Source organism: Pelophylax lessonae, assembly GCF_965119305.1.
Source record: "Pelophylax lessonae genome assembly, chromosome: 1".
Taxonomy (NCBI): domain Eukaryota; kingdom Metazoa; phylum Chordata; class Amphibia; order Anura; family Ranidae; genus Pelophylax; species Pelophylax lessonae.
The window spans coordinates 141,822,200-141,843,395 of record NC_138768.1 but is presented as its reverse complement, the minus strand read 5'-3'; the positions used below and the strand labels follow the sequence as shown (position 1 = coordinate 141,843,395).

General features: G+C 44.2%; 1 protein-coding gene across 1 annotated transcript in view; it reads left to right on the top strand.

Annotated features, from left to right (window-relative positions):
- The first annotated feature begins 1,737 nt into the window (after positions 1–1,737).
- The window catches only part of ANKRD34B (ankyrin repeat domain 34B), a 108,693-nt gene continuing 89,234 nt past the window's right edge, over positions 1,738–21,196 (top strand). Inside the window, exon 1 of the mRNA XM_082269737.1 lies at positions 1,738–2,031. The gene's annotated coding sequence lies outside the window, so the exon portion shown is untranslated. The remainder of the gene's footprint in view (positions 2,032–21,196) is intronic.

The window sequence follows — 21,196 nt, the reverse complement described above, 5'->3', positions numbered from 1 at the left end:
GACTCGCGCATGCGCAGTGGGTACCCGGCTGTGAAGCCGCAACTGTCACAGCCGGGTGCCCACAGCAGTGATGCCGGCGCCGAGGGAGAGGATCGAGGCTTCGGGCGACCGCATCGCTGGACCGTTGGACAGGTGAGTGAATGGCTGGAACTCCGCTTTAAATGAATCAGTTTGTTGTTTGTTTTTTTCACATATACCTAGGTCAAACAGTTTGGACCAGAAACACATTAACCTTTCAATTTATTGTTTGTTCGGCAGAACATTTCCAAACTTGTCCTTCATTTTTTTGGCTCAAAAACGTCACAACCGATTACCCCATTGTGCCCATTAACCACTTGCCGACCGCCTGCTGTAATATTACTGCAGCAGGGTGGCTCGGCTGCGTCCAGTCACGTAGTACTACGTGACTGGAGTGCATGTGGTTTCGGCGGCGCGCAAGCGCCGCCTGAGCCATGCTCCCGCTGTGTTTAGACACAGCGGGAGGAGCGGCGGCGATTGCCGCTGCCCTCCCTCGATCCTCCGAGAGAAGACCCACTTGCTTATATAAACAAAGCAGGCGGATCTTCTGTCAGACAGGCAGGGACAGATCAGTAGTTTCAGCTAAACTGAAACTGCGATCTGTCTGTGCCTGTCACAGAACCCTCCCCCCACACACAGTCAGTAAGCATATTAGCCATACATTTAACCCCTTTGATCACCCTCTCAGTATTAACCTTTTCCCTGCCGGTGTCATTTATACAGTAACAGTGCATATTATTTAGCACTGATTGCTGTATTAGTGTCACTGGTCCCCAAAAAGTGTCAAAAATGTCAGTCAGGGGTCCGATCTGTCCGCTGCAATGTCGCAGTCCCGCAAAAAATTCCAGATCCCCGCCATTACTAATAAAAAAATAAATAAATAAAAAGTCCAAAAATCTATCCTGTAGTTTGTAAACGCTATAACTTTTGCGCAAACCAATTAAAATACGTTTTTTTGGGATTTTTTTTTTACCAAAAATATGTAGCAGAATACAAATTGGCCTAAACTGATAAAAAAAATGTATTTTTTACAATTTTTTTATTGGGAATGTTTTATAGCAGAAAGTAAAAAAAATGGCGTTTTTTTCAAAATTTACGCTCTTTTTTTTGTTTATAGCGCAAAATCTAAAAACCGCAGAGGTGATCAAATACCACCAAAAGAAAGCTCTATTTGTGGGGGGAAAAGGACATCAATTGTATTTGGGTACAGAGTCGCACGACCGCGCAATTTTCCGTTAAAATAACGCAGTGCTGAATCGCAAAAAATAGCCTGGTCAAGTGAAGTGGTTAACTGGCCGAAAAACGTACGAACTGTCTTAATGACCACATTTCGCCCCATTTTTAGTATAGTGTATGGCCAGCATTAGTCTAAGTGACAATAGAAGGGGGGGGGGGGGGGTCCTACCACCTACCTACATTTTGTATAAAAGGGCCCCTTGTCTGCATATACAGCTCCTGATGATTAGGGCCAGACTGCAGAAAACTAATTGCACCATCCATTAGACGTGCTCAGTATACCAAGACAATGAGGAAGGTCATGTCACCCGGCCGGGTGTCACCCTGGACAGTCCCCAATGACCAGTCATCTCTGCAGCTGGAAGTTATACTTGTGTCAGGAATGGGGGCGAGAGTCTAATCACCCTCCTCCGTCTGCTGTGCCGCCCCCAGATCCCCGATCATCCCCAGGAGGAGGAGGAGGAGGAGGAGAGGAGAGGAGATTTCCCTGGCAGCCGGTACGAGCTCTCCTCGCCACTCGCGAGCTGCGGCAGCAGGTTCCTCTGTACAGACTTGCAGAGGCGGAGGGGGAAGCGGAGGCGGCGCTGGGCTGCAGAGAGACACAGAGAAGCTGAGGAGCTGAGACTTACCACTGCAATGTATGAGTGCCAACCCTGACACTGACCACCTACCCCATCTGTATCCCGACACCTGCACCCCGACACCTTCACCTCTACACCAGGGCTTACTCTGGGCTCATGTGATCTGCTCCACTCACTCACTGACATCTCAACCCAGGTAAGATTCTTCTTTATTTCTTCTCTCTTTGCTATAATCAGGATTGTTTGGGGATAGGAGAGTTTCAGTATAAACTTTTGCTTTTGTGAAATATCTATCTATCTATCTATCTATCTATCTATCTATCTATCTATCTATCTATCTATCTATCTATCTATCTATCTATCTATCTATCTATCTATCTATCTATCTATCTATTAATGTATATAGATATATTTATATAGATATATGTATATATCTATATATAGATATATGTATATATCTATATATAGATATATGTATATATCTATATATAGATATATACATATAGATATATATAGATATATACATATGTCTATATATAGATAAATATACATATACACATACACAGTATGTGTGCGTGTGTGTATATATATATATATATATATATATATATATATAAATTGTAATATCAATGTGTGATAAATATTGACATTAGTCAATGTCAACCTAAACTACATAAACCAAACTAGACCGGATGCTGCAACCAGACAGCTTAATAAAAAAACAAATAAATAAATAAATAATCTATTTCCCTGTAATACTGTATGTTTCGGTGTAGTTTCACTGAATGAAATATACGGGGGCTTCATGTAATGACCTAAAAACTGGACCAGCCATAACCAACGTCAGCGGAGCCTCTCTGTAAAATTTCCTGCACAGGTAACACTAAATTCATAAAAGCTTTGAGAGTTATAGCTCTAGTTTATAAGGGATAGTTCACCCTAAATGGATATATTTAGGTTTGGGTAAATTCCTGGGTTTGGAATTGCACATCGGCTTTTATGTCTCTCTAGAACAGTCTTCCTCAACCTTTTTTTAAACACAGAGAAACCACTGAAATAACTTTCTGGTCTCAGGGAATCCCTGCTAATAATTATTAAATCTGAAGCTTACAGTCGGTGGAAAGAATGCTCCTTGCATTGGTGGTCAGTGGCAACAAGGCTCTTTAAATTGGCAGCCACTGGGAAGAATGATCCCCAAATGTGTGGTCAGTAGGAAGATTGCCTTTACATTGGTGGTCATTGGAAAAAATCCTCCATACACTGGTTGTTATTGGGAGAATGCTCCTTACATTGGAGGGTAATAGGAAAAATGTTCAATACATTGGTGGTGGGTAGGGAAAATGTTCCTTATATTGGTGGTCAATGGAAAGAAGGCTCCTTACATGTGTGGTCAGTTGGAGGAATGATCCATACACTGATGGTCAGTAAGAAGAATGTTCCTTACATGTGTGGTCAGTTATAGGAATTATCCATACACTGATGGTCAGTAAGAAGAAGGTTCCTTACATGTGTGGTCAGTTATAGGAATTATCCATACACTGATGGTCAGTAAGAAGAAGGTTCCTTACATTTGTGGTCAGTTGGAGGAATGATCCATACACTGATGGTCAGTAAGAAGAATGTTCCTTACATTTGTGGTCAGTTGGAGGAATGATCCATACACTGATGGTCAGTAAGAAGAAGGTTCCTTACATGTGTGGTCAGTTGGAGGAATGATCCATACACTGATGGTCAGTAAGAAGAATGCTCCTTACATGTGTGGTCAGTTGGAGGAATGATCCATACACTGATGGTCAGTAAGAAGAAGGTTCCTTACATGTGTGGTCAGTTGGAGGAATGATCCATACACTGATGGTCAGTAAGAAGAATGCTCCTTACATGTGTGGTCAGTTGGAGGAATGATCCATACACTGATGATCAGTAAGAAGAAGGTTCCTTACATTTGTGGTCAGTTGGAGGAATGATCCATACACTGATGGTCAGTAAGAAGAATGTTCCTTACATTTGTGGTCAGTTGGAGGAATGATCCATACACTGATGGTCAGTAAGAAGAATGTTCCTTACATGTGTGGTCAGTTGGAGGAATGATCCATACACTGATGGTCAGTAAGAAGAAGGTTCCTTACATGTGTGGTCAGTTGGAGGAATGATCCATACACTGATGATCAGTAAGAAGAAGGTTCATTACATTTGTGGTCAGTTGGAGGAATGATCCATACACTGATGGTCAGTAAGAAGAATGTTCCTTACATTTGTGGTCAGTTGGAGGAATGATCCATACACTGATGGTCAGTAAGAAGAATGTTCCTTACATTTGTGGTCAGTTGGAGGAATGATCCATACACTGATGGTCAGTAAGAAGAAGGTTCCTTACATGTGTGGTCAGTTGGAGGAATGATCCATACACTGATGGTCAGTAAGAAGAAGGTTCCTTATATTTGTGATCAATGGAAAGAATCCCACCCATTACAGATAGCTAAAAAGTTCATTTGTTTCAGCAGTTAGTTATCTGAGAGGCAAAACATTGCTCAATGAACCCCTAGCAACCTCTGGAGGAATCCTATGGTTCCACAGAACCCTGGTTGTGGCCCAGCTCTTCCCAACCGCCACAACCTTTTGGAGGGGTGGGAGTGGAAGGGAGGGGCATAGCGTTGAAATTTTGCAGCTTTAATCTTAGTCCGCATTCACACTGAAGCGGAACGACTTCGGGGGCGACCTGTGAAGTCCCGTGCACCGCGACGTCGGCGCGACTTGCACGGACTTCATATAATGAATGTCTATGCAAGTCGCTCCGAGGTCGCCCCGAAGTAGTACAGGACCCTTTTTCTAAGTCAGAGCGACTTGTGTCGCTCCTATTAGAACGGGTCCTGTAGCACTGCATGGACCGCGAGGGACCGCGACTTGTCAGGCTGACAAGTCGTCTGATAAGTCGCGGTAGTGTGAATGGAGCCTTAAGCCCCCTACACACGTACCGATCGTCGGCCGAACGATCGGCCGTCTTTTGTCCAGGGCTGTCCTGTCCGCTGAAAAGTGCAAAAGACTGCACACGAATTTTTTCGGCCAACAACAGCCGACTACAGAAGTGATGTCATGTGATGGTTAACTTTCCGTGTGTTTTTTCTTCTCTGAGCATGCCCAGTCTTGCAAATCTGCTGATTGTCGGCCGAATTCTGTACTGACTGGCGAACAATCGGCCGTTCTGGTGTTGGCGTACAAAAGTTTTAATGCCTGCACGACAGATTCTGTTCGGCCGAAAATGCGCTGTCGGCTGTCGGAAGCATCATACTAACAAGCCGACAATCGGCCGATCGTTCGGCGGCCGAATATTTGCGGCCGACAATCGGTAGGTGTGTACGGGGCTTTACTCTCCGGTGTCCCAGGGAGAAATCTAAGAATCCAGCAGCTGAATTAGCGCAACATTATCTACCCATGAATGAAGTATTGATTATGAGTAAACGTATCCTTTAAATAAAAGAAATATGCATTATGATTTCCCTAAGGCAACTTTGTTGCTAGATAAAAATGTTAAGAAAAACCCAGCCTGTAAAGAAAAGAATGAATACTTGCTTTCCCTTGCCTCCAGTCATCAATGTGTTGCAGAGCTATGGTAGCTGACAAATCTTTCTGCATCCAACACTGTGGGGTTAATTTACTAAAACTGGAGAGTGCAACATCTGGTGCAGCTCCGCATTGTAGCCAATCCGTTTCTAACTTTAGATTGTTCAATAAAATTTTGGCAAAAAACCTGGAAGCTGATTGGTTTCTGTGCAGAGCTGTGCCAGATTTTGCACTTTCCAGTTTTAGTAAATCAACTCCTGTGTGCTCTGTTGTTCCATCTGCCAATCCCTAAGTCACTACTGCGTTCTGTAGTGATGTAAGGGCTTGTGAATGGAGACACAAGGCACACTGGGTAACCAGGCATCTGACACTCCCTGAAGTGTCAGATTCTGAAGATCCTTAGGAAACTAATCCATGCAACAGAGCAAAGCTCAGCAGTGACAGTAGCCTTTCTCTTTAAAAACTGGGCAACATTTTTTTAATTTAGCAACAGGGTATATATATATATATATATATATATATATATATATATATATATATATCAGTGTTAATTTCGTCGACTAAAACCGACTAAAACGTTTTCGTCGACTAACACAATTCAGATGACTAAAATACGACTAAAACTAAAATGGCATTTTAGTCTTAAGACTAAAATACGACAAAAACTAAAATGGCATTTTAGTCAAAAGACTATAACTAAAACTAAATCGAAATTTGCTGCCAAAAACTAACACTGGTGCATGCTCAAAGCATAAATAATAACATATTAGATTTTTCACTCCAGGACCAGCAGTAGTATATAATGAGTTTGGAAATTGTAGAGAAATGCTTAAATAATGCATTACAAATTACAATTAAACTACACCCATTCGATTATAGATGACTAAAATGAGTTTTAGTCGACTAAAATGTAGGGCGTTTTAGTCGACTAAAATATACTGGAGTTTTAGTCGACTAAATACGACTAAAACTAAAACACTTGCAGAAGACTAAAATAGGACTAAAACTAAAATGCCATTTTAGTCCTAAGACTAAGACTAAAACTAAATTGAAATTTGCTGCCAAAATTAACACTGATATATATATATATATATATTGTACATGTATGTAAAAAAGAAAACAATATGTGACCTGTGCTCAGACTTTTTTCCTGTTTATTATCTTTCGTGCAACAATATTACAAATCATAAACAGTTCAAGCCACAATAGCAATAGATGACAGGTACCCTTTAATGGAAGAGATCACGGCAATGATCAAAATCTTTTCCAGTAGCCGAGAAAGTGAAATAATAAATACAAAAGATCAGATTAAAATTTGCAGGGAAGATATCATTTATTTTCTTTTATTAAAAATATGTCTTTTTGTATACTGCCTGAGGGAGTCATAAAAAGAATATTGCAGAAAGAAACTTTCAGTCCACATTTCTATTGTGCTTGTTGTGCTGGTATGTGCTGTTTTGTTACATTAACATAGATAGTCCTTAACGTGGCTGTAAATCTGACATGAAATATCCCTCTATAGTTTGTACATGTCTCAATCCAGAACACTAAGTGTCATTTCTGCTGCCACTTTCCTCTGCTATTTGTTTGAGTCACGTCTGACACCAAGAAAAGCAAGGTGACAGGAGAGGGAGCTCCAGCACACAGCCTGTGATTGTGAGCCTCAGCTCTGTTCCTGTGTGCTGTGTGAAGGGGAGTGTGTCCCTTCCCTCCAATCAGCTCTCCTCACTGAGCTCTATAGAGTGTAACTTCGGTTCCTGCCCCCTGCTTTCTGAAATCTCAGAAAAGCTTTATAAATGCTGGACTTTGAGGGCTGCAGATAAACAGGTACAACTTATACAGGAGGATTTGTTTCATCTCTGTGTATTACCTGAGGCTGGTCACTTCACTGGGTATATGTGAGGGTTTACAACCACTTGAAGTAATTATCTTTTTTTTTTTGGGTGAACCTTTTTTTTTAATGACCAATCAGCTATGACAGCTAACAAGGGGGCTGAGTTAGCCAGTTACTTTGATTTAAGAATAGGTGTTCTGCTTGATTCAGGATTGTACCATTAAAATGCTTGGCAACACTTATGCTTGATTGTAGAGACAAAGTCAATCCACCAATAGAGGCGGAGTTGCGAGCTGGCTTCCTATATCTCTAGGAGGATTCAACTGACAATATCTCTCTGCACTGTTAACTTCTTACTTTGGTTATTTCATTCTGCTGCATCCTCTATAATATAAAGTGGAAGGGAGAACCTAGGATGAGATGTGGGTTTCCTTATAAATGGCCATGGTTGGAGTGCAAGAGTGAAAAGTGCCAGACCAGAGCTGTAGTAAACATTGAAATCCAGGTTTTGAGAATTTAACAGTAGGGACCCTACAATTATTTACTACGCCTCAATTCTTATAATAGGTTTTAAGAAGGCAAAATATTGTATGTTGTTTCCATAGGAACCTTTTTTCTTACTTATTTTTATTTGATTTTTCTTTGCATCCCTCTGTTTTCATGTCCTTTTCAATATATTTATCTAATTTAAAAAAAAAATGAAAATGCTACTTTTTTTTTTTTTTTTTAACAGAAAATGTTTATTTCTAATAGGACTTTGAATATTACAAACATAAAATGTAATGCAAAATAATAGAAACAATGACTAAACATGAGTTGTCAGAAGTGTATAGTATATAGGCCATAGGCAGAGGGTATCTTAGCACTAGCATAAAACATGCACAGGTATTTAATCAGTCATTGTGAGACAACATAGTATAAGCAGTGTGTGACGCAGGATGTACCCAAGGGGGACAAAGTAAGTTGAGGAATGGGAGAAAGGGGAGGGGGGGGGGGAGAAAGGAGGAGGGGGGGGGGCAAGAGGGGAGAGGCAGAAGGAGCAAACAATTGAGAATCCAGTCTCACGGTACTGGAGGGGGGGGGGGATAATGGGGGAGATAATGGGGGGGAAGGAGGGGAGAGGCAGAAGGAGCAAGCAATTGAGAATCCAGTCTCCAGTCTCACAGTACTGGAAGGGGGAGAGATGGGGGGGGGGCAGGAGGGGAGAAGCAGGAGGAGCAAGCAATTGAGAATCCAGTCTCTCACGGTACTGGGGGGGGGGGAGATAATGGGGGGCAGGAGGGGAGAGGCAGAAGGAGCAAGCAATTGAGAATCCTGCCTCACAGTACTGGAGGGGGGAGAGATGGGGGGGTGGAGGGGGCAGGACGGGAGAGGTAGGAGGAGCAAGCAATTGAGAATCCAGTCTCCAGTCTCACAGTACTGGAAGGGGGAGAGATGGGGGGGGGGCAGGAGGGGAGAGGCAGGAGGAGCAAGCAATTGAGAATCCAGTCTCACGGTACTGGGGGGGAGAGATGGGGGGGGGGCAGGAGAGGAGAGGCAGAAGGAGCAAGCAATTGAGAATCCAGTCTCACAGTACTGGAGGGGGGAGAGATGGGGGGGGGGGCAGGAGGGCAGAGGCAGAAGGAGAAAGCAATTGAGAATCCAGTCTCACAGCACTGGAGCGGGGAGAGATGGGGGGGGGGGGCAGGAGGGCAGAGGCAGAAGGAGCAAGCAATTGAGAATCCAGTCTCACAGTACTGGAGCGGGGAGAGATGGGGGGGGGCAGGAGGGGAGAGGCAGAAGGAGCAAGCAATTGAGAATCCAGTCTCACAGTACTGGAGCGGGGAGAGATGGGGGGGGCAGGAGGGGAGAGGCAGAAGGAGCAAGCAATTGAGAATCCAGTCTCACAGTACTGGAGCGGGGAGAGATGGGGGGGGCAGGAGGGGAGAGGCAGAAGGAGCAAGCAATTATGAATCCAGGCTCACAGTACTGGAGGGGGGAGAGATGGGGGGGGGGCAGGAGGGGAGAGGCAGAAGGAGCAAGCAATTGAGAATCCAGTCTCACAGTACTGGAGGGGGGAGAGATGGGGGGGGCAGGAGGGGAGAGGCAGAAGGAGCAAGCTATTGAGAATCCAGTCTCCCGGTACTGGAGGGGGGAGAGATAAGGGGGGGGCAGGAGGGGAGAGGCAGAAGGAGCAAGCAATTGATAATCCAGTCTCACGGTACTGGAGGGGGGAGAGGTGGGGGGGGCAGAAGGGGAGAGGCAGAAGGAGCAAGCAATTGAGAATCCAGTCTCACGGTACTGGAGGGGGGAGAGATGGAGGGGGGAGAGATGGAGGGGGGCAGAAGGGGAGAGGCAGAAGGAGCAAGCGCTTAAGAATCCAGTATCACAGTACTGGAGGGGGGAGATATAAGGTGGGGGCAGGAGAGGAGAGGCAGAAGGAGCAAGCAATTGAGAATCCAGTCTCACAGTACTGGAGGACACAGACAGGGTATTTCTCCAAATAGCATAAGCAGCATTAGAGATATCAGAGAAAGCTATTTATGGATAAATCAGGCAGAGCCCCAGGAAACAACTTTATTTTTTTTTAGTTTTGGATGGATTGGAGAGGGATTAGAACCCCTGCCAATTTTTTTTTTCTGCCCGTGCCCCCCGTAAGGGACATTCACCCTCTCTTTTTGTCCTGTTAACCATTATCGTTGAAAGTAAAAGCGAAAGAAAATCCCAAATTTTGGGTTGTCCCCAGAAAAGTAATAGAGGGGAAAGCTTCCAATGGGGACACTAGTTCTGGTGACCTGGGGGGCCCCAAGAAATGCCCTTACTTTGCAGGGATTTCCTCTCACTTCCTGTTTGGCTATATCACAGGAAGTGAAGGGAAATCTCCGCAATGGAACACAGATGGCGAAAAAAAATCTGATAGGGGGTATATGTATAAAAATAATCAGCGCAACCAAAACAAAAATATACTTTTAAACAGTATTTAGTGCTTAAACACAAAAACAAAAGAAAATAAATATATGACTTTTAAGAGTGTGTCCACCCACCTCATAAAACAATTCTGTAGTAAAACATACAAGTGTAGCACTGCCAGTAAGTAGAAAAAACATATAAATGACACAAAGACACTAGTGTTAAATCATGTGTGTGATAACAATATATGTATCAAAGTCCCATTTAAGAAAGTCCACCGCAGTGCAACTGTAGTGATATAAATTGCTTACATCCAATGTGTTCGGTGCTTACCACCTTCTGCCGAAAATTCCTGCTCACCTCCAATGAATGTCCCCACCAACAGGGTCAAACCAGCCTTAATGTCCTCCACTTAAGATGGTATCGGATTCAGAAATACCGGAAGTCTTTGACAATCCATCTCCTCAATGCCGCGAAGGCCTGCATCCCAGCCTTGTGGAGGCAGACTCAACCCCCCACTCGGAAATTATGGTTCTCTAAGATAGTGGAAACCCACCGTATGGAGGACCTGACTGCAACATTGAAAAACACCGAAGAACTCACAAGGGACCGCTGGCGGCCTTGGGTGCATTTCACATGTACGGACGCGTACTTACAGGCCATGGGTTAGGCTATGGCGGTCTGTTGGGCCTTCGCCGGGTAGGTGCTCTGGTGCCCACGTCCCGGCCCTCTTCCTTCCTTTTTTTTTTTTTTTTCTCCCCCTTCTTCAACTTGTAACTTCCATTCTTTCCTCCATTCCTCCCCCCCTCTCCCTTCCCGTGTCCCCCCCCTCTCCCTTCCCGTGTTCCCCCTCCTCCCCCTTTGTTCTTACGTGGCTGTTTATTCGTTGCCAGTTATGTTACCTGTCATTCATTGCTGTATCTGGACCCGCCTCTCCTAGGCGATATGTAAGGTGTCCTCGGTTAGGGGTTGGCGGCACGTCTTTGCGCCTCCCCTGGCATGCAAATTCACCGAGTGCACCTTCCTTTGCTATATTTTTGCAGATTGTTCTCATGAGGCACCTGCATAGATCTGTACACGGTCACTGCGTATTTGTTACCACCATGTTCACTTTCGTGCCTGACTGCTGCTGTATTTCACTGTTGACTTTTTCTGTTAACTGGAGTGACTTTGTTCCCGTCCTCCTACTGCCTTTTTGTACGGTGCTTTGTTCTCAATAAAGAAATTTAAAAAAAAAAAGATGGTATCGGATGATACTGGAACATTTTCTCTGGTGGCACCCCATCTCATAATCTTGATATTCGTTGAATATATCATAAAAACAAAAATGGAGAAATCATAGCGCTCTCTATACCAAATGAATTTATTGATAAAAGTGGTACCTGCTGAGGAAGCTCATGATCTGAGCATAACGTGTAGGGGTTGGAGGAGTGGTTGTACTTGATGCCATTCAGGGGAGGACTGGGCCAGGGGGCAGGGGGGCAATTGCCCCCTGGGCCTTTCTGATGTACTGTAAAAAGGCTGCACCGCTTCTGCCAGGATTCCTGGTGAAGAGATGTAAAAAATCTCTGCCACTGACCTACCAAGTGCGGGATGAAGACAAGAACGGAGCTCAGGCCTCACTCCCAGCATGGATGGTGTAAACTGTGTCTGAGCAGAGGCCGGTTCCATGCCCCACTTGAGACTCTCCTCCCCTGGCCAGCCCCAACTGAGCTGTCCCAGCTCCACCCCAACCACCCCCTGCTGGCCAGGTTGGGAACCCGGATTCAGCTGGTGAGTAGAGAGTATCTGGAGCAGGGCTTCAGCCTGGAATGGGGGTCAGGAGGAAGACAGAAAGAAGGAGAGTGGGAGGGGGGGCCGAATCACTGCACCATGGGCCTCTGGTTTGTACTTGCCCCCTGGGCTGAAAGTTGCCAGTCTACCCCTGATGCCATTTCACTAAATCCGTATCAGTGTGGTGAGCTGATGATCTGCGCATTGTACATGCACCTTTGTGAGTGTTTTTAATCTCATTTTTTTTTTTTTATCAATAAATTAATTTGGAATAAATTTGGAATAGGGCTACAACATAACAAAATGTGGAAAAAGTGAAGCGCTGTGAATACTTTCTGGATGCAATGTATAAAGCAGCGTAAAAGATAAATAACTGCCTGCAGTGGGTAGTCTCTATGTTATCAGCAATGCCTGATTGAAGTAACATAGGAGCAGCAGAAAGAGACAATCCTCCCAATGTCTGCCATCGCTACCCTCCAGTAGGTTTGAAGATGGGGGCAAGACCACAGCGCATGGACAGGAGTGCCAGGTCACATTGATGACATAAGGCTTTAATTAGAGGATAGGAAGCCGATAGCCGATGAGGTGTATAGTAGACCCTATGTAAAAGCTTAAATTTAATGAATCTATCCCTAGCTGGGATCATGACGAGTAAGAAACTTTGTAAGCATTTATCCCAGTCTTCCTCCCAAACAGAGACCAGATATTGGCATGTCATTTTGTGATACAGTGCCCATGACCTGGACATGGGGCACTATTCAGTGTGAAATGTAGAGAAGGCAGTGGTTTATTCAACATGTCAGGAATTAACAAAGTATCCAGTGGGTTGGAGGTCAAAGTTATCCTGGACAGAAACTGCATGCCCACCACATATCTCAATTGCAGAAATCTTAAAAACATAAAATTAGGTAACTGGTAGGCAGACTGAAGAGAAGCAAAGGTCAACAAGGATCCCTGCGGCAAAATGTGCTGTAATGTTTTAATTCCATGCCTAGCCCACAGTTGAGGATCAGGGACTGTATAGACATGGTATAAGTTGGGGTTTCCCCATAAGGGAGTATATAGGGACAGGGAAGTGGCAGAGTTTTAACGGGCAGTAGCCTGTCGCCAAATGAGTAAGGTGGTTTTCATAGGAGTATTAATGACAAGATTAGATCATGGGACACAAAAAGGCAGGTTGCTTAGTTCAGGGTATGATCCTACAAGGGCCACTTCTATGGTGACTGCTGCATTGTCCCTGGACTAGGCAAACCACCATTGGACCATAACCAAGCCCAAAAATATAACAAAAATTAGGGAGGGCTAAGCCTCCAAGTGCAAGAGGTGCATAGAGAGCAGTCTTGGCAAGTGTTGTGGTTTTCAGATAAAAAAATAAGACAGTTATATCCAGTTTACAGAAAAAAAAACATGGGTAGAGGTATTAATTATGAAGAGCGTCTGCAATCGCTTGATTTATTCTCCCTGGAGAAGAGACGCCTGAGAGGGGACATGATAGCAATTTATAAATATCTCAATGGGGATCTCGGCATAGAAAAAAAGCTATTTAGTGGAAGGGATTGCATGAGGACTCGAGGGCATACAATGTGATTAGAGGAGAAGCGTTTTAACCTCAGGCAACGTGGGGGGTTCTTTACTGTTAGGATTACAAGATTGTGGAATACTCTACCACAAGAGGTGGTTTCTGCGGGAGGTATGGTGGCTTTCAAAAGACTCTTAGACGTACATCTCAAGGATCAGAACCATTAGGGCTATGAAAGATGATTACGGCCACACACACCTACACAGGTTGAACTGGATGGACTATTGTCTTCATTCAAATTCACCTACTATGTAACTATGTAACTTTGTATTCGTGTTTGCAAAAAAAGAATAAAAAAAATAGACCGTTATATCCAGTTTACAGAAAAAAAATAAAAAATTCTGTAAACTGGATATAACGGTCTTGTTTTTTTGGGTAGAGGTATTAGACATTTTAGGGCCTTTCGGGCTTAAAGGAAGGTCGATCCATGAGGAACATATTTGAACACACTGGGACTACAGCAGATTGAGATTGTCTACCATATACTGGGAGAGATCAGCTTCGACCTCAACACCTAAGGCTGTCCATACAAATATACAATTTTCTCGTACAATTTTCCTTTAGATTTACCAAAACCATATAATACGAGTTCAAACCTAAACACTTTCAATTTGTATGCAATCAGGCAGGCCCTTGCACTGCATAGTTGAATGTAAATATAAAGGAAATAGAACACGAAAATTGTATGATGTATGGCCACCCTAAGTATTTAAGTGTGGTGTGAAATGCTTTACATTGATGTAATAATTATATGCAGATGTACAGGTGAGAAGCCATGTAGGCTGAACTATTAAGACAGTAAGAGCAACAGTAATATGCAGGGTACAGGAACTCGAAGCAACGGATTGTTCCTTCCTTTGCACAACATACAGCAGTTTCAACAGTAAAAGCTGATAGTTGATTGACTGCTGTAGGTTACTGCCCTTTGCTGTTTGTAATAATCAAAGATGTATAGTAACTAAGTAGAACTACTTCACTACTGTACTTAAGTACCGAAAGGCGGTATCTGTACTTTCCTAGAGTATAATTTTCTTCTACTTCCACTTTTACTTCACTACATTTTTTCAATGATTTCAATACTTCTACTCCGATATTTTTTTTTGTGCTGCATAGTTACTCCTTACTATTATAAAATTTACCACTGCCAGAACAGTAGATGGCAGGTTTCATGAAGCTCAAAACATGTGTATTATCAGCGCATACGAAAATAAATGCTACTGTTTGTATAACTACTGGTACTTTTACTTTCAGTACTTGAGTAGCAAAATTTTTTTAAAAAACTACTTGCAATACTTAAGTACAAAAAATGTTGAATATTTTAGACCCCCCTCTGTCAATGATGGTCTCTTTACTTAGGAAGCATACTAAGAAAGGTTAGTGAGTATCTGTATTACTGATCACCAACTCCTACATCCCTATGAAGGCTCCAGGGACTGTTTCATTCAGCCTGGATGTAATAGAATCCTGTTTCATATTCAGTTATAATTGCTCATATAGTCACGCATAAATCATTCAGATACAAACGCTGAAGACAGGCTAATTCATGGTTAAATTTACAGATCTATCTATCTATCTATCTATCTATCTATCTATCTATCTATCTATCTATCTATCTATCTATCTATCTATCTGTCTGTCTGTCTGTCTATCTGTCTGTCTGTCTGTCTGTCTGTCTGTCTGTCTGTCTGTCTGTCTGTCTGTCTGTCTGTCTGTCTGTCTATCTATCTATCTGTCTATCTATCTATCTATCTATCTATCTATCTATCTATCTATCTATCTATCTATCTATCTATCTATCTATCTATCTATCTATCTCATGCCTATCTACCCCACTTGTTTCCACTGTCACTGCGTCACCTACTGTAGTATTAGAGGAGATTGCAAAATCATAAAAGTCCCCCATGTGTTCCAGACCCTTGATGGTATCAATGCAGAGTTGCATTCTTGCAGTGTCTTTTTAAAGAATAAACCCTCTGTCATATTATCATTTACATTATGTGGATAGTTTATGTCTATCCAGGTAAGGACAACATACAATAGAGAGCCATAAGGCATGCTTGTATTGTCATTCCAGATTTTAGCAGAAAATGGAGCTGCAAGTGAGTTCTAAAATGAAGACTTCAAATTCAGGTCATAAAAATAAAAGGTTTTGGAGGGGATTCTTCATGGTAGCACACGAAATTTGCAGGAAATTTCTAGTTTTCCTATAAACCAGGGATCCTCAAACTACGGCCCTCCAGCTGTTGCAGAACTACACATCCCATGAGGCATTGTAAAACTCTGACATTCACAGACATGACTAGGCATGATGGGAATTGTAGTTTCTGAACAACTGGAGGGCCATAGTGTGAAGACCCCTGTTATAAACCCCCTTTTGTAAAGTTAAATAAGGTAAAGTGAATTTGTGCACTACAGTAATTCTTTCTGGATGGTTTATAGCCAATCTACCCGTATTGGTATATAGAGTATGGTGGAAGTTTATTTCTGTTAATAAAAGGAGAAGTACAGCCAAGGCTAATTTTTTTGTATTTCTTCTGTGGATCACAGGAGTTCAGTTTGTTCTGCCCTCCTATGACTCGTTTTCCGCAGACAGCGGGCTGAAGTCACAGAGCCGGTCCAGGCTTGAGCAAGATCACGACAACGGAGTCGGAATCTGCCCACATGCCTAGACCAGTGTTCTGTCGAATAGTGCAGATCATGAAATAATGCCTCCGATGATTTGCGCATGCGCGGTATGTAACGTCACTTCAGATGATCTCCTAATCAGCTGGCACGACATTAACACAGATTTCTGAGGCATTATCCGACGATTAGCAAAGCGCGGAGGCAGAATCTGGTCATCACATTCTTCTGCCTCCCTCTCCAGGCTCCATGCAGTGTACTGTATAGTGTGTGTGGCGATGGTCACATGTCAATGCCAGGGAGACTGAGGAGGAGGAGGCGGTGGCGGGAGCAGTGGAAGGTTCGCAAGGACAGGTGTGGGGAGAGAGGAGGCCTGGCCAGGGCTGCTGTTAGAAATCACGGGGCCCAGTACAGCCTACCTGGCAGGGCCCCCCGAATATGTGAAGACAATATTTTTACTAAAAATACACTAAAATCATTATTAGCGGACACTAAGGCTCCGTTCACATCTAGGCGTTTTGGGGCGTTTTTGGGGCGTTTTTCTGCTCTAGGATCAGCTCTCAAAACGCCCAACAAGACAAATCCTATTCATTTCAATGGCCCCTGTTCACATCTGAGCGTTTTGACGCTGTATACAAAACGCCCAACGCTCAAAAAAGTACATGAGCTTCTTTTTGGGCAGATTACAGGCGTTTTCCATTGATCTCTATTCAATCTAAAAACGCCTGCACAAAAATCGCGGTAAAAATCGCGGTAAAATCGCGGTAAAAAACGCCGCAAAAATCGCGGTAAAATCGCGGTAAAAAACGCGCGAAAAACGCTACGCTCAGGTGTGAATGTAGCCTAACATAACACAGAATCTGTGTGACTTAGCCCTTTTTTCATAGGCTGGGGGGGGGGGGGGATCAGAAGCAGGCAGAACAGGGAGGGGGATTGGTGTCAGAGAAGCAATTACAGGAATGATGCCCTGTGTCTGTCTCTCCCTGCAGCAGCTGAAAGCTGGCAAGAGGGGGAGAAATTGGCTTTCAGCTTCTGCAGAGAGCCACACAGGGCTTCCTTCTGTAATTGCCCCTCTATTCGACCGCACCAATTCCCCGTGCTGTTGGGGCCACCCCCTGTGTGCCTGGGCCCCCTACAGGAGGACTGGTGGTCCCCCCCTATCAGCGGCCCTGGGCCTGGCACACAACTCCGGCAAGCAAACAGCTCCAACAGCGGAGAGCACCTTCTCCTCACCAGGCGGGCGGCAGGGATTTTTCATTTTACCTCAGTGCTGCAGCCTGGCCGGTGTTCTGTTACTGCAGATCGTCGGATAATGCCCCCGATGATCTGCGTATGCGCAGTGTTGACCTAACGCCAGCTGCGAATGCGCAGATTGTCAGAGGCATTATCTGACGATCTGCACTATTTGACAGAACACCGACACTCAGCCCAGCCTCTGCCTGGGCCGACCACTGTTGCATCTCTCCCCCCCCCCCCCCCCTCATAGCCCAGCACTCCAGTTAGTTAGGGCCCCGAGAACCGAGTAATCAGTGGTGTTTGATCGCTCGGTTCTCAGTGTTAGAGGTGCCAGAGGGGAAAGTTGCAGCATTGCACCAATGCTGCATTCACCTAGGTAAGTATTGGTTTTATTGATGAGAACAGACACTTTACAAATCTCAACTCTAGCTCAGTGATTTTAGAAATGTATCCTAAAGTCTGCTAGAAACATTTTTACAGCTCTTACAGTAAAGAGCCCTTTCTACATGTTAAGGTTAAATTATTTGCCTTCAGTTTCAGAGTCCATTCAGACTAGCGCGACTTGTCAGGCGACTTGTCAGCCTGACAAGTCGCGCTCGGTTGCTCGCCATTGATTAGCACAGGACCCCTTCTAATAGGAGCGACACAAGTCGCTCCGACTTAGAAAAAGGGTCCTGTACTACTTTGGGGCGACCTGGGAGCGACTTGCATAGACTTCCATTATGTGAAGTCCCTGCAAGTGCACCGCGACTTCACAGGTCGCCCCTCGAAGTCGGATCGCGCCAGTCTAAATGGGCTGTCAGTGTCCTTGTGTCTTTATTTGGTGACTATAGTAAACAACTCACCACTGAATTTTTTGGGGGGATTATTTATATATTTATACAAGCAGATCATTCCAAATCATATGTTATTCTTTATGTTATTACCTTACAGCAGCTGGGACAGATTGCGTTCCCATTTTTCGTCCATTACCTATAGGTTCCAGTGTTCAGCACCAAACCTAGCTAGACCCTTAGACCTAAATTCAGTTGCAGTTGGAGGGGAGTAAAAAAGGCAGTTGAACCCGTGTTTTATTAATGCAGAATGAAGCAACAGGCTCACTTTTTTTTGCTGCCCTGTGTAAGCTCCACATCTTGCTGGAATGAACACAGAGATCCTGTGAACCTTCTATTTAGGATCACAGGTCTCTGTGTTGATTCCAGAAGTCCCTCCCCCATACAGTTAGAATACACTCCCCCTAGGCTCACACTTAACCCTATGGTCACCTCTGGGTTAACCCCTTCCCTGCCAGTGTCATTATTACAGTAACAGTGCATATTTTTAGCACTGATTACTGTAGTAATGTCACCGGTCCCCCCCATAAGTGTCAAAAGTGTCAGTTAGGGGTCCGATCTGTCCGCCGCAATGTCGTGGTCCTGCTAAAAATTGCAGATCGTCCCCATTACTAGTAAAAATAAATAAATAAAAATGACATAAATCTTCCCCTAGTTTGTAGACGCGATAACTTCTGCGCAAACCAATCAAAATACACTTATTGGGATTTTTTTTTTTTACCAAAAATATGTAGCAGAATACCAATTGGCTTAAAAGGATGAAAAACTTTGATTAAATTCTTTTTTTTTTGGGAATGTTATATAGCAGAAAGTGAAAAATATTGTTTTTTTTTTTTTTTTCAGAATTGTCGCTCCTTTTTTTGTTTATAGCGCAAAAAATAAAAATCGCAGAGGTGATCAATTACCACCAAAAAAAAAAATTGTGGGAAAAAAAGGACATCAAATTTATCTGGGTACAGTGTCGCAGGACCGCGCAATTGTCAAAATAACGCAGTGCCGAATCATAAAAAATGGCCTGGTCATTAAGGGGGTAAATCCTTCCGGTACAGAAGTGGTTAAACTGTAATGGTTTATTTAAGCATTTCTGTAGAATTGCCAAACTCATTATATACTCTTGAAGTGAAAATCTAATAACATATTATTATTATTTATGGCATTAGACCTCTGTCTCACGGGGCGAATCCACTCGGCGGACTCCGCTAACTCAGCGGGGATCGATCCGCTGATCCCCGCTGAGCAGGCTGATGACAGGTCCATCTCCGCTCACTGTGCAGAGACAGACCTGTCTCTTCTCTATGGGGAGATCAGATAAAAAAGGACAGTGTCCTTTTTCTTCCAATTCCATTCGATCCAACCCGCTGGACGGATGGCGAATGTACCACCATCCTCTTGTTTTCAGCATATCTTGTCGGATCGGGTGCCAGACGGGTGTCAGCGGACAAGAGTATGGTGATATTCACCCTGCATGCAGCCGCTGACACTTCAGAGCTCCTTGCTGAAAAGTGAACTCTCATCTGTGACATGAGTGGACGGGTTCTCCTGATGACATCACCGGGCAGCCTCGCCCACAATGGCTATATAACAAGCTGCAGAGACCGGAGACCGGCATAATCACCGGAGACATCGTCTGAGGAGGACCGGAGAAAGAAGAAGAGCCGAGGGCAAAAGAGCAGAAGAGAGGACAGCAAAAGAGCAGAAGACCAGAAGAGCGGAGGGGGAGAAGACCAGAAGAGCAGAGGGGGAGAAGACCAGAGCGGAGAAGACCGGATGAAGATTTTTAATAAACTTTCCAAAACGTCTCCTGTCGTTATTTACATACACTGCCTTTTATGGGGTGAATGGGTAGGGGTACAGTGTACTCCATACCCATTCACATAGGGAGGGGGTCTGGGATCTGGGGGGCCCCCCTTGTTAAAGGGGGCTTCCAGATACCGAGAAGCCCCCTGCCCGCAGACCCCCACAACCACCGGCCAGGTTTGTGGGGATGAGGCCCTTGTCCTCATCAACATGGGGGCAAGGTGCTTTGGGGTGGGGGGTGCAGAGCTGAGGGCATGTGGCCTGGTATGGTCTAGGGGGGGTGGGGCCGCTCGCTCGTCCCCACCCCCTTCCTGCCCTACCGGGCTGCATGCTCGGATAAGGGTCTGGTATAGATTTGGGGGAACCCCACGCAGTTTTTTTTAGCGTGGGGCTCCCCTCTAAATCCACACCAGACTCGAAGGGCCTGGTTTGGAACCTGGGGGGGACCCCACATGGGGGGGTACCCCACCCCATTTTTTTCCCATTTTGGCGTGGAGTTCCCCCTCAAGATTCTCAGCGCAAGTCGCACCGCAAGTCGGATCATCTTGATCCGACTTGCGATCCGCCCTCCATTCAAATCAATAGGCTCCCATAGGGAACTATTGATTTTGAATGGAGGCAGAAAAAAATGCTGCTAAAAGCGACGTGGCCAAACGTGCAATAACGCAAATGGAATAAGCTACTGAAAGCACGTTTTTACAGCTGCTTTTTCCGGCGTCAGAACTAGCTTTGCAGCTCATTTTTTTCTAACGTCCGGTGTGCATGAGGCCTTAGTCATAGTCTTTTGACTAAAGTACCATTCTCGTTTTAGTTATATTTTATTCTTTTGACTAAATTGTCAATTGAGTTTTAGTTGTATTTTAGACACCTGAATAGTTTTAGTCGACTATAATAGTGTTAATTTAGTCAATGAAAATATTTTCATCAATGAAATTAACACTGCTCAGTGGTCTTTACGCTGACTCACACGTCAATGCTGTCTCATACAGAACTTTCTCTCTTCTTTTACAGTAATATCTTTCCTTAAAGAGGTTGTAAACCCCTACCAAAATAAAAATAAAAAACCCTGTATGACAAAGGCATAATGAGCTAGTATGCATCACATACTAGCTCATTATATAATACTTACCTTAGGACGAAGCCTCCGCAGCGGTGCCCGCACATCGGTGTCACCGCTTACATTTTCACCGGAGTCACTTCCGGGTCCGTGGGCTTCGCAGCTGTGATTGGCCGGAGCCTG